The sequence below is a fragment of the Elephas maximus genome, chromosome 7 (genome assembly GCF_024166365.1).
Source record: "Elephas maximus indicus isolate mEleMax1 chromosome 7, mEleMax1 primary haplotype, whole genome shotgun sequence".
NCBI classification, from domain to species: domain Eukaryota; kingdom Metazoa; phylum Chordata; class Mammalia; order Proboscidea; family Elephantidae; genus Elephas; species Elephas maximus.
The window spans coordinates 70,403,980-70,417,038 of record NC_064825.1 but is presented as its reverse complement, the minus strand read 5'-3'; the positions used below and the strand labels follow the sequence as shown (position 1 = coordinate 70,417,038).

The following is a 13,059-nucleotide window of genomic DNA, read 5'->3' as shown; positions in this document are numbered from 1 at the left end:
GGCAAATGTGGAAACTTGATGTGTGATAGAGAAGGTGGAGGCAGAAGGAGACAGATTCTGAGTCCACGTACATCCCAAAGCACAAGCAGAAAGTGAATGGAAAGTGAATTGGGGAGAGGAGAGTCAGATGATGTCCATGGTTGCCCCTGCCAGGTGTGTGAGGGAAGAGCTTCTGCCCTCACCAGCATCACTATCCCCTTCCCCTTGACCCTGTTGCCCACACATTCCTGCTCTAGAGCCTCCCTCTTTCCCAGAGCTGGGTTGAGCTGGCTGGGTTGAGCTAGAGAGAACCAAGTTGAGTATTGCTCCAAGAATCCCCTTCTGCAGCCAGCCAGAGTCAGCCCAGCTTCAGGACCAAGCAGGTGAAAAGGCTTCTGAAAATGAGAAAGAGAAGATTAACTAGAAGAACCAGGACTTGGCCTGGACTTGACTCAGTGCCCTGGGCCAACAGCAGGGTTGGGGAAAGTTGTTGCAGACACCCAGCTTCGGCTATGATCTGCCTTTGCATATCCAGGCACAGGGGCTGGCACAGCCCCTCACCACTGTGACCAGCTGAGTTTGGTACTTGTGTCTCTCAGTGAACACCACGACCCCCATCCCATGCAGCCTTTACGACTCCTCTTTCCAAACCGAAAGTGTGGACAAAAAAGCATGGACCACAAAGACCAGCAGTGAAGAAACCTGCAGCCTAGTCTCAGCTCTACCAGTAACTCACTGTGTGACCTTAGACAAGTTACTTAACCTCTCTGGGTCTCTTCTCTTATATACAAACTAGGAATAATAATATATCTTTGATTAGCTGGTACAGTTGTTGTACAGATCAAAATAAAATAAGGGATATGACACTGCTTTGCATTCCTGTGTTGTTGTTGTTGTTGTGTGCCGCTGAGTAAATTCTAACTCATAGCAACCCTATAGGACAGAGTAGAACTGCCCCATAGGGTTCTTTAGGCTGTAATCTTTATGGGAACAGATCACCAGGTCATTTCTACCAAGGAGCAACTGGTGGATTCGAACCACCAACATTTCAGTTAGCAGTGAGTGCTTAACCTTTGCACTCCCAGGGCTCCTTTATATCCCTATTGGAGGCCATGAAAAATATAAGGGATTTTGTGAGGCAATATGGTCTGTGGAAATAAGAGTCTCTTAAAAGACTCAAAGGAATGCATCTATAAAGGTATAATTTTAGGTAAAGTAGAGAATGAGCCCTGGTCTAGGATAGAAATCTAGAAGACAGGGCTCTAATCACAATTCCTTGTTGGCATCGCAATGTAATCAAGAAACCTGGAATGTTATAGCAGGACAGGTCCTCTGAGATTGTTTTCTCCAACCTTGTTGTTTTGTTTACATGTAAGGAAACTAATACCCAGAGAGAGCAAATGGTTTGCCCAGTTCACACAGCAAATTTGTGGCTGAGCCCAGACTAAAAACCAAGCTTTCTGTTACCCTCTCCCCTCAGGTTCCATCCATAGCCTGGCCTGGTTCATGCTTGCTACCTTGGCAGGCATAGTAAACTCACACCTAAAGAAAACACCACTGCCTCCTTTGGGACATTCACTGAGGAGCGTTGAACTTGGGGGTAGATATTTTCTGTGTCTTTGTGTTCAGCTCACTCATGAGTGTAACTCACTCCCCTCCAAATGCCTCTGCCAGCTCTACAGTACAAGACAAACAGAACATGTTGACTAAGAGCTTAGTAAACAATTACTCATCCAGCGCTGACACAGACCACAGGGCATGGGCTGGCATGAGCTATAGCCCCAACCTCTCTAACTTACAGAAACTGTCTCCAGCTTCAGCCTTCCTCCAGTAGGATCAAAAATGCAGGGATGGAAGGTCAGTAAAGGACAATTCCATCTGAAACTCTGCTATTAAGCCACAAACTTCTGCATGCTGGAGGAAGAGAACAGGACTTGTTCTTGGAGAAGTGGCCTTTAGCTCCTTGGGACAACCAGAGAATAAATATGTGGGTTTGGAGAGATCCCTGGTGGCCCATCCTCTGGCCAGACCAAGCACCAGACTTAGTCAAGATATGCATCCTGAACGTCCACCTGGAGGCTGTGAACTTTCCTGTGCACTGCTCTCTCCTGAGTTAGGCAGGAGCATTCTTTTCTTGCAGTGGCCTCATGGGCAAGACATCCCAGGCCCCCACCCACCCTTTTCTCTCCTCTCGCCTTTCTAAGACCCTGTAAAAGGAGAGGGCTGGATTAGACAAGCTCCTGTTTGGAATCTAATGTCCCTACAATCCAATGAATGCTTAACCAAGAAGCTTCTAAAAGAGTCCTTCATGGCCAGAAGCCAGACCCAAACTCTTCTCCAGCTTGCACTACCCAGAATCCAGGTTGCTCTGTGTTCTTTGCTCAAAAGTCCTCTTGCTCAGAGGACAAGAGACATCCGAAGTTTGTCCCAACAACAGCCACTCATATCACCTGCTGCTCTTGTTACCCATCAGAGCCCCAAATCACTGCACCCCTGCCCACTGTGCATCTGGGACCCACTCCTGCTTTCCTGCCTCCTCAGGCTTCCCTAAGGCCAAGAAGTTCACATGAAGCATCAGTCTTCTTGTTGTCCGCCCAGCCCCAGCCTATCCCTCCTCATTCTGATGTTATTTTTAGCCTCTTAAAACACAGCTCTCCTTGTAACATCTCCTTGAAAACCTGTTATGTCTCCCCCAGCCTCTCTCAACTTAGGTCTAACTTCTTAGCCTGATGTTCATGACCCTCCAGACCCTGTCCCCAGCTCTTTCAGCCCTATCATTCTATACTCCCCAACATTCCCCCTTATGTTCAAGCTTCAAGGCAGGCTCTCTGTTATTCTCCAGGCCTGACTTGTGCTCTCCACCCATCAAGATTCAGCTTAAGTCTAGCCTTCTGGAAGTTTAGCCTGACCACCCTTCCCACCACAACCAGGGCTCTTAGGATACTCAGTGTTGACTCCATTCATCTTGGGCTTGCCAGGTCCTGTTTGGTTTTATGACTGACTAATGAGCTCCTAGTCCTTCCCAAAGTCCTAGAAGAATATGCCCATATCAACTGCCAACTGACATAATACTCTACTTGTAGCAGATAAAGGCTTATCTTAAGTAGTGAAGTTAGCTGGGTAAACCATTGAGGGACAGAAGGGATGGATGAATAATGATGAAGGGTTTCATGCACAAGCTGTGTTACATAGACATTTGTAGAATAAAAAATGAAATGGATGAATAAGTGAACCTTAGTCCTAGCCAGCATCATATATTACCTAGATAATTACAATAGCCTCATAACTCATCTCTGCCCTTCCTTCAAGAATCTATTCTCTTCATAGCAGTCAGAGCATGTCAATTATCTGCTCAAAACCCTCCATCTCATTCAGATTAAAAGCCATATTCTTCAGATAGTCTACAAGATCCTTCATGATCTGCCACCCATCAGCACACTGACTTCAACTCCTTCTGCTCTCCTATCTCTTCCTTCACTCCATTCATATTGATCTTCACACTGTTTCTCAAACAAGCCTCAGGGCTTGTACCTTTACTGACACTCTCTTGTACACTCTTGCCCTAAATATCCACACAGCGTGCTCTTTTACTGCCTCATGGCTTCTGTTTAAATGTCTCATCAGAGAGAACCTCCTGGCTACCTGTATAAATTTACAAACCTCCTCCCACACTTGGCACTCCCTATGTCCCTTACCTAGGGCTGCCATCTCAAAGCATTACAAATTGAGTGTTGTCTCACAGTTTTGGAAGCTAGTAGTCCTAATTGAGCATGTTGGAAGGCTCTAGGGACAGTTCTTTTTTTGTATTTCACAGCTTCTGGTAGCTCCATGCATTCTTTGATTTATGGCAGCATAACTCCAACCTCTGCCTCCATCTTTACATGGCCATCTTTCCTCTATTTCTCTGTCTCTTCTCCTGTTTTATAAGGACACCACTATGATTGGATTAGGACCCACTCTACTCAGTATGATCTCACCTAAACTGATAACATTTCCAAGGACCCTTGGAAACCCCATGGCTGCTAACCAAAAGGCTGGCAGTTTGAATCCACCAGGCGCTCCTTGGGAACTCTACAGGGCAGTTCTACTCTGTCCTATAGGGTTGCTGTGAGTTGGAATCACCTTGATGGCAGGGGGTCTGGTTTTTGTTTGGGTATTTCCAAGCAAGGTCATGTTCACAGATACCAGGGATTAGGACTTGAACATATATATCTTTTGGGGGAAATAAATGAACTTATAACACCATCCTTTAAATCTTCCCATAGCACTTATCACCATTTTGTATACTACGTATTAACCTGTTTGCTATCTTACCATACCAAAATATATATATATATGTATATATATATATATATATATATATATATATAGGCAGAAAGTCTATTTTTTGCCTACTACTACTATATCCCCAGTCCCCAGAACAATGCATGGCACATAGTAGGTGCTAAGTTAACACTTGTTGAATGAATGAGTGAGTGAGCAAATGAGTAAATGAGTCTGTGACTTAGACCCTTGGCACCTTCTGGGATTTCCCCAAAGATGCTCTTATCTGCTGCTGCTTCAATTGTCCTACGTCTACTCAGTTCCAAGCCTGTCTGCCACAGCAGATGGGAAGCACACATTCTGGGGCGTTCTTTGTAAATGACAACCCTCAGAGAACTGAAAGAGCAGTTTCTGAAGGGGTGGGGCCAGGATTAGTCCATTGCCTGGTTTCTAAATGCCACATTTTTAAATCCTGCTTGCCTCCCCTTCCCCCCCGCACCACCAGCCTCTCTACAAATTCCACAGGGCTAAAGTGCAATCCTGGTGGAAAATGAGGAAGAAAACAAAAGCATCCTCTTTTTGACGATAGGGATCATACAGAGCTGCGTTTCTCTTTCTCCTTAGCCCTGAGCACTAGCATCTTTGCAGAGCCCAGGTACCACCTTGTATTGAATCAAGAAGCCTAATTCCTAAGCTCTCATTACCACAGAAAGAGGGGAAGCTAGGGTTTGGAATCCTCAGAAAAACAGAAAGTGAGATAAAAGGAGCAATCAGTGTGGCAGTTTCTGGTCTCCTACTCTTCCTGTTAATACTACACTCCAATTGCACATGGCCCAGCATTCTATCAGCACAGTGGAGTCCCTTCCACCCCTGATGGTTTCCTTACTTGAGCTTCTGTGCTGTAAGGACCATATGAAAAAGAAGTAAAGGGAAGGGAAGTGAGGATGACTCATCAGCCTTCAGTCCCACTATAAATCCAACATAAATTCTTGTTCATGGATGGATAGGTGGATGATGCATAGCTCGGTAGGTGGTATATGGGTGGATGGGTGGGTAAGCGATTGAATGAAGATGAAGCAGATAACCAAATATTTAAAACTTAAAACAATTTATTATATTAGTTCATTTACTTATTTTTTTACACTTTATCACACTTGACTGCAAACATCATAAGGACAAAGACCTTGCCTGCTTTATTCACCACTCTGTTTGCAGTAACACTGTTAGGATAATAGTAAGCTCTTAGACCACCACTTCTGACCATGATGGAGTAGCTGGTACTGGAAGTCTTCCCCCCCATAAACAACTATAAGAGAGTTTCCTGATGTTGGGCAATAGGCAGCTCAGAATTGTGCCCTATGAGAGAACAGAAACACACACAGATCACCCTGGCTTTCTGTCAGGGAGCATTTTCCAAAACATGGCACAGGGCAGTGTGGCCTAAGCAGAGCATGCTGATCTCACTGAGGTGGGCAAGCAGAGGCCAGAACTTGGGGCTACTGAGGCAGCTGAATTTTGTCGGACAGGATATCAGACAGAAGGGAGGTACACAGAGAAGAAGCCCAGAAATATGTATGTGGGCACCCTTAAGCCTTTGGCCAAATATTAAGCTATTCACGCACAAAGGGAGACTCTGCAACCTTTGGCAGAGAACAGCTACTGAGGATCTGTGAACTGAAAGGAGATTCATATGTCCCATATGGAGACATATGAGTTACGACAGAGTGGAAAGGAAATACCTCACTAAACACTCCAGGAATTCAACTGAGACCAAATTAATCACACCTAAGAGTACTGGACCAGTCCTAACAAAGCTTACAAACACGCCTTGGAATAATCCAATTTATCCACTGGTAAATAACCACTTGTGAGAACAAAACTCAATAGTATTTAAAGAAATAAAACAAATTCCAGACTCTGAACAATGTAGCATCCACAATGTCCTTCACATAAGTGAAGAAGAAGGAAAATATGATACATAATCAGAAAAAAAGAAACAGTCCCAGAGATGACATGATATAGGATTAGCAGATGGGGATTGTAAAGCAACTCTTAAAAATGTGCCCAAGGACTTAAAGAAAAATATGATCATAATGAATGAACAGTTGGGGAATTCCAGCAGAGAAATAGAAACTTCAGAGAAAATTAAATGAAAATTTTAAAACTAAAAAGTATGATATATGAAATTTTTTTAAAAAATCACTGGATGGGCTTAACAACAGAGTGGAAATAGCTAAAGAAAAACTCAAAGGTAGTTTAATAGAAATTATTGAAGCTGAAGGACATATAGGGAAAATAGTAAAAGAAAACGAATAGCGTTTCAATGCCCTGCAGTATGATATCAAGAGTTTTAATATCCTTGTAAGTAGTGTCGTAGAAGGAGAAAAAAAAACTAGATAAAAGTAGAAAAGAATATTTTTTAAATTTTCCAAATTTGGTGAAAAACATGAACTTACAAATTCAATAAGCATGGTAAAACCCCAAGCAGGACAAATACCAAGAAAACCACACCTAAAAATATTACAGCCAAACTGCTAAAATCCAAAGATTAAGGGAAACTCTTAAAAAGAGCCACAGAAAAATTATAAAATTATATGTAGTGGAAACAACAATACTAATCAGGATAATATTTCATCAGAAAAAATTAAAGACAGAAAGAAAAAGGAAAAACATCTTTAAAGTACTAGACGGGGGGTGGCGGGGGGGGATCTGTCAATCCGGAATTCTATATCCAGTGAAAACATCCTTCCAAAATTAAGATGAAATGAAGACATTTCCAGATAAAATAAATCTAAGAGGATTCACAGTAACAGACAATATTGACTCTAATTAGACTGTGATAAATTAAGGATGCATATTGTAATCCCCCAAACAACCATTAAAACATAATCTGAGAAAATATCTGAAAAGGCAACACAGCAATTACATTATTAGGAACCCCGTTTTATAGATGAGGAAACTAAGGCTTCCAGGCACATCTATCTGTGTGTTCACATCATCAGTATGTACTGCCTTCCTCTGGCCCTCCATCAGAGGAAGTAAGAGGGCCTGAGTCAGTCATACTGTCCCTCAAGAGTGCCTTTAAACCAGCACCACACACAGGCCTACACCCTCAGACCACAGCTTGCATTTCACGTGGTTTCCAAACCCAGGATATTTGGTTTGTAAGACAAAACCTCCGTTTCTCCAGAAGAAAGTGAACACCATATACAACAATCCAGCCAAATCGCTGACGCCTACAGACATGGTCTGTAGCTGAACATGGTCGGGTCTGCCCAGAGAGGTCCTCAGGGAATCCAAGACTTCCCCAGGGCTTGGCACTGAGGGTGCCCTGGAGCTGGGGTGGGGAGACTGGGCTGGCACCAATAGCTGAGTCTGGATAGAAGCTCGATTCCCAGGTTGGAGATTGCTCCAGGGGAGAAGGGAAAGGGAGTCCAGCTCTGTCTGCCCAGCCCAGGAGGCCTTGCCCACCCCACCCCTACCTCTGCTTCCCACAGAGCAACAGTCTCAGTCTGAGACTGGGGTTAACTGGGCAGGAAAGACCAACAATGATATTCAGGTCCTTGGGCAAGACAGAAAAGTCAGCCCCTCAGTCCCTTCCCCAGTTTGGCCACAGGGGTTATTTTTTGTGCTTTCAAGTTCTTCAAACTAGGGGAGCCTACAGTCTCCATTGAGTGGTGAATGGACAGTAACCCCAGACTCTGAAGTCAGACAGACCTGGATGGAATCGTTGCTGGCTCTGACCTTTGGCTAATCATTTCATGGCTCTGTGCCTCGTTTCCTCATCTTTAAAACAGTACTTATTGCACAGCATTGTTGTAGAGATTTCATAAAACAAAAGCTACACAGAGTCCAACAAAAGGACTGGCATTTAGTGTGCACTAAATAAATGTGAGTAAATGCCCCTCCCCACTGCCCGTCAAGAAGTTCTGAAGGTATCATCAGAGGCTCTCTCGCTGGATTTTAAACCTGTTATCACTTGGTTGAACTTAAAGTCCAATAAACAAAATGTTATTGTTGTATACCATTGAGTGTTCGATTCTGATTCGTCGCAACCCTATGCGACAGAGTAGAACTGCCCCATAGGGTTTCCTAGGCTGTAGTCTTTACTGGAGCATATTGCCAGGTCTTTTCTCTCAGTGAGCCACTGGGTGGGTTCTAAATAAGAACTGCAGACCTTTTGGTTAGCAGCCAAGGGCTTAACCGTTGCAGCATTAGGGCTCCTTAGTGAACAATATGAATGGTCTTAAAGTATGAATCCTCAGCAGAAATGCAATCAAGTGTCAGTCTTAGCTATCTAAGAGTTACCTTCCGGTGGCCTGGAAAGAACAAACCCCTCACCTGCACCAAGCCACCATCACATTCCCTAGTGCCAGGGCATTTTCCAGGGCCTCAGGCCAATGATTCCTCCTCCCACTTTGTAATCTGATGGTTCTGGCAGTGCCGGTAGGCAAGAGCCGCCAATGGGGCGCGATTTAAGGCATATTGAGAAGCAGGATTCCAACACAATGCCTGAAAGTCCACCATTAGTCAATCTAGTCATTCTTTGGAGTCTCTAGGAGGCACAAATGGTTAGGCGCTGGGTTACTAACTGAAAGGTTGATGGTTTGAACCCACCCAGAAGAGCCTCTGAAGACAGACCTGGCAATCTACTCCTGAAAGGCCACAGCCATGAAAAACTTATGGGGGCAGTTCTACTTTGAAACACATGGGGTCGCCATGACTTGGAATTGACTTCACAGCAACTGGTTTACTGGAGTCATTCTTTGGTACTAAGCATTGCCCTCTACCATTCCCTTTCCAAAAATTAATGGCCTTGGGCAGGGTAAAATGATTCAGACGCCCCTGATGACCCATGTCTGTTAGAGGTAAAAAAAAAAAAAAAAAATGACAAATGACTCCCTGACCACTTGACAGACTTGAGATCCACTAGGAAGAAGGAGAAAGGGATGAACACTGGCCTGTGGCCTCACAGATATGGGGGAGGGACAGAAAAGCCACACTCCACAGTCCGGCCACCTCAATCTAAGCTCAGGCTCCACAAGGGACCGGCGCTCACAAAAGACCTTGTAGGAGGCAGAGTTCAGATCTAAGAGACACAGACCTAACAGCAGAACCCTGGACCCAGGCAGGCTCGCATGAGGAACAGCTGGTCACGGGGCCAGGGCAGGCTGAGGGCAGGGGTCAAACTCCTTCAGGCACCCAGACACTTGTCCTTTTGAGACAAGGGAAGAGCTGGCAGCTAAAACATTCAGAGCAGGGGGCGTTTATCAATGGCCCAATTCATTCTCAACAATCCCCATTGTCTGAGCCAGCACAGAGCTAGATGTTATCTCCCAGAGCCACCAGGAAGAAAGGCCCCAAGACCTGGTCACGAATCAAAATCCAAAGATACAGAAGCCAAAATTGAGACACACGGTTTGAAAACCAGATGAAATATTTGAAATTGGGGCTGTCCCAAAAAAAAATCCACACAATGTGGTTCCCATTGTCAGACACCAATAGAATATTTAGTTGCTGGTTGTTCATTTATTTATTCTGATCTCTTTCTACAAAGGATGTGGAATTTTACAGTTAAAGATGTGTATACTATCAAGTTGTTAAAGCAGAAATTAAAAATGAAAGCCATGGCTCCAATTACCAGTTACGAGGATGGAGTAACACAGTAGACTAAGAACTTCCTTGCTAGGACAGAGAAGTAAATCACAGCGTGAGCTCTGCAGTCACACAGACCTGGGGATATCCCTTGACCACTCCAAGCCTCAGTTTTCTTATCAGAAAAATGACAACATCCTAATAAGGTTGCTGAAAAAAGTAAATGGAAGTAAAGCATATATTTACAATTCAATAAATGGTGGTTATTATTATTACCACTATTCTGTTGTCTGGTTCTTTTCTTTAAACTGGAACTATGTCAATTAAGTGGCCTTGCCCTGATACTCTGTGGTTACTCATTGTTGCTCTAAAATTCTGATTGGCAGGTATACGTCTTTGATTAAAAGAAAAATGGGGAAACAGCCTAGGATTTGGTCACCCAGACTCCCCCAGCTTTCTAGAACCTTTTATCAAGTCCTAAGCCTGGGAGCCTGTACAAAGGTGAGCACCAGGGAAGGCATGCTGGCTTCCTTTCCCCACTATCTTCACTCTGCTAGAAGGCTGCTGGGCTGACCACTGACTTCCTTTACTTAACATCAAGCCTAGGACCAAGCCATGCAAGGTAGATCCCAACAACCCCCTCAGGAAATGGTTGAACTCCACCTGCGGCCCTGCACATCAGGGATGCTGTTGGAGCGAGAACTCAGGCACTCCTTAGACTGAACCATAAACTTTAAATGTTGAGAAAGATCAATGTCATCTTTCTAACTTCCCAACTAGAAGAGTATATCTAATCTGGGGCCCTCACTGAAGCCTGTCCAGAATAGAGTGGCCAGGATGGAAGGGGAGAGGTCCAGAAACCATAATCAACTTAAAAAATTAAAATTAAAAAAAAAAAAGTTTTAAATCCCTACTGCCATTAAGTCAATTCTGACTCATGGTGACTCCATGTATCACAGAGAAGAGCTGCTCAATAAGGTGATGGTCCCTGGGTGGAGCAAATGGTTTGCATTTGACTACTAACCCAAAGGTTGGCAGTTTGAAGCCACGCAGCAGCACCCTGCAAGAAAGACCTAGTGATCTGCCTCCATCAAGGTTATAGCCAAGAAAACCCCATGCAGCAGTTCTGCTTTATAACACAGGGGGTTGCCATGAGTCAAAACCGACTGGATGGCAATGGATTTTGTTTCTGTTTTTTAATCTTTACAGACGCAGATCGTCAGACCTTTTCTTCAAGGCCACTGCTGGGAGGGTGTTCAAATCACAAACCTTTAGGTTAGTAGTTGAGCACAAACAATTTGCACCAGCCAAGGAGCCTAATCAATAATAATAACCAGCTGACATTTTGGGATACCCAGTCTTCCAAGCACTGTATAGCATGTCCCTAGTAGAACCCAGAGGAAGGAGGTCAAAGAGAACAAGCTTCTGTCAAGAAATGAGATAGACGCTGGAAGAGAGCTGGGGAGGAAGCAAAGCGAGGGGAGCAAAGTGAAGGGGACCCCTTCCAGCCCAGCCTGCAGGTGCGAGACTTAAGATAGGGTTGATGAAAACCAAAGGGGAGAAAGAATCAGCCCAGTTCAAGTCACTACTGCTGTCTGTGGACCCAACTCTTGGGCCCCAGCCTACAGAAGGATCACTGCTTTTCCTCAGCAGGAGTAATGCAGAGTGTAGAGCCAGGAGCAAATTACAGTTGCCGACCTCCACCCCAGAGTGCAGCCTAGTACGGCTTACCTTTTAAGACTGGCCTTTTCACTTCTAAGAGAGCAAATGCTGCTTCTAAGCGCAGACTGTGAGGCCCGAGGATCCCTTCTGGCTGAGTTCCACCGGCAGGCTCAGTCCCAGATCAGCTGAGACACTCCAAAGGCACTATATCATCATCTTCCCTGACCCCCAGCCACAAACCCCTGACGTAAAATATTCCCCGGGTCACTTTCCAGGACCCACTGTCCAGAGGCACCATGCATAGGGAAAAGAGGGTCTAGAGGCTGAGGGCGGGCCAAGCCAGGTGTTTGTATTCGTGCGTATGCATATTTTACTCACATCAGTACATGCTGCACACGCGTCTTTGCCTGTGTCCGAAGTGTGTGTTTGCAAGGATGTCCTGAGAAGAGGTGTGTGCAAGACTGGTGAGTGTGGGCAGGCATGTGAGTACATACGAGCAGCTGCAGGAGCATAGGTGTGGTGTTTGTGTGTGCACACGACTGAATGGTCTGCTGGTCCTCTTGCGACTCCTACCTCTTAGTGTGAGAGTGGGCCCCCCCCCCCCGTCCCGTTGTCTCCTTGTTCCTGGCCCAGACAGGTGGTGTCATTCAGAACCCAGTTCACCCCGTGTGCAGAGTGAGGGATCTGTGTTCTCACCCTATTCAAAAAACCCAAAGCCATAAAACCCACAGAGAAGACACCCCAGGGGGGGACACATCAGGTCACCCCAGAAAGTCGAAGTTCAGGTAACACTCCTTATCCCCCAGCTTCTGCCTTCACTGGCTCGCTCTCACATCCAGCCAGCCACACATCAACTCACTCCACATGCAAGTCTTCCCACCACACACATTCATGCACTTCCGCACACCCAGACACCATCCACACAGGGGCAGCACGTGCCACACAGACACACATGCCACTTGCTGGCCCCCTCCACCCAGACTGACATTCCCCCCCTACACACAGGTCCCTGCACACACTCACACTTTCAGACACATGCTACAAAATTCCACATGCTGACATACCTGCCCAGATGATTCCCTCCCACTGTTACATGCCTCTGCTCACAGCACTCAACGCTGACAGATTTACACCTATTATCTAAATAGTCACACACATGCCTTGTCCCCCACTAGGCTGGCAATTCCAGCTTTGGCCTCAGAATTCAACCAGTAGAGGGTGACTACTTACTCTGACCGTGAGAGCCAGTGAGAGTGCGTGCAAGCGGTCAGCGGTGGCAGGGCGCAGCTGGAGCTCCAGAGGTCGTGAGTAAAGTGGCCGCTCTGGCGGAGGCCCGGGGGCGCCTGCTGCCCCCCGCCCCCGCCCCGCCCAGCTCCCCCCTCCGGCCCGCTGGCTCAGCTGCTCACAGACGGCTGCAAACTCTGAAGGACCTTCCACAACAGTGTGCTTTCAGCCAAGCCCTCTGTCCTGCGTCAGGCACCACTGCCGAGTTTCAGCTGGGCCTCGAGGGCTATTTTGGTACCCCCGGCAGTGGAAACATCGCGCTCGCCTCTGTGGGGA

At 45.8% G+C, this 13,059-nt stretch overlaps 1 protein-coding gene across 1 annotated transcript in view; it reads right to left on the bottom strand.

Annotated features, from left to right (window-relative positions):
• Nucleotides 1-12,837, bottom strand: part of INSC (INSC spindle orientation adaptor protein) — a 170,335-nt gene extending 157,498 nt beyond the window's left edge. The window contains exon 1 of the mRNA XM_049890510.1: nt 12,730-12,837. The gene's annotated coding sequence lies outside the window, so the exon portion shown is untranslated. The remainder of the gene's footprint in view (nt 1-12,729) is intronic.
• Between the last annotated feature and the right edge of the window lie 222 nt (nt 12,838-13,059).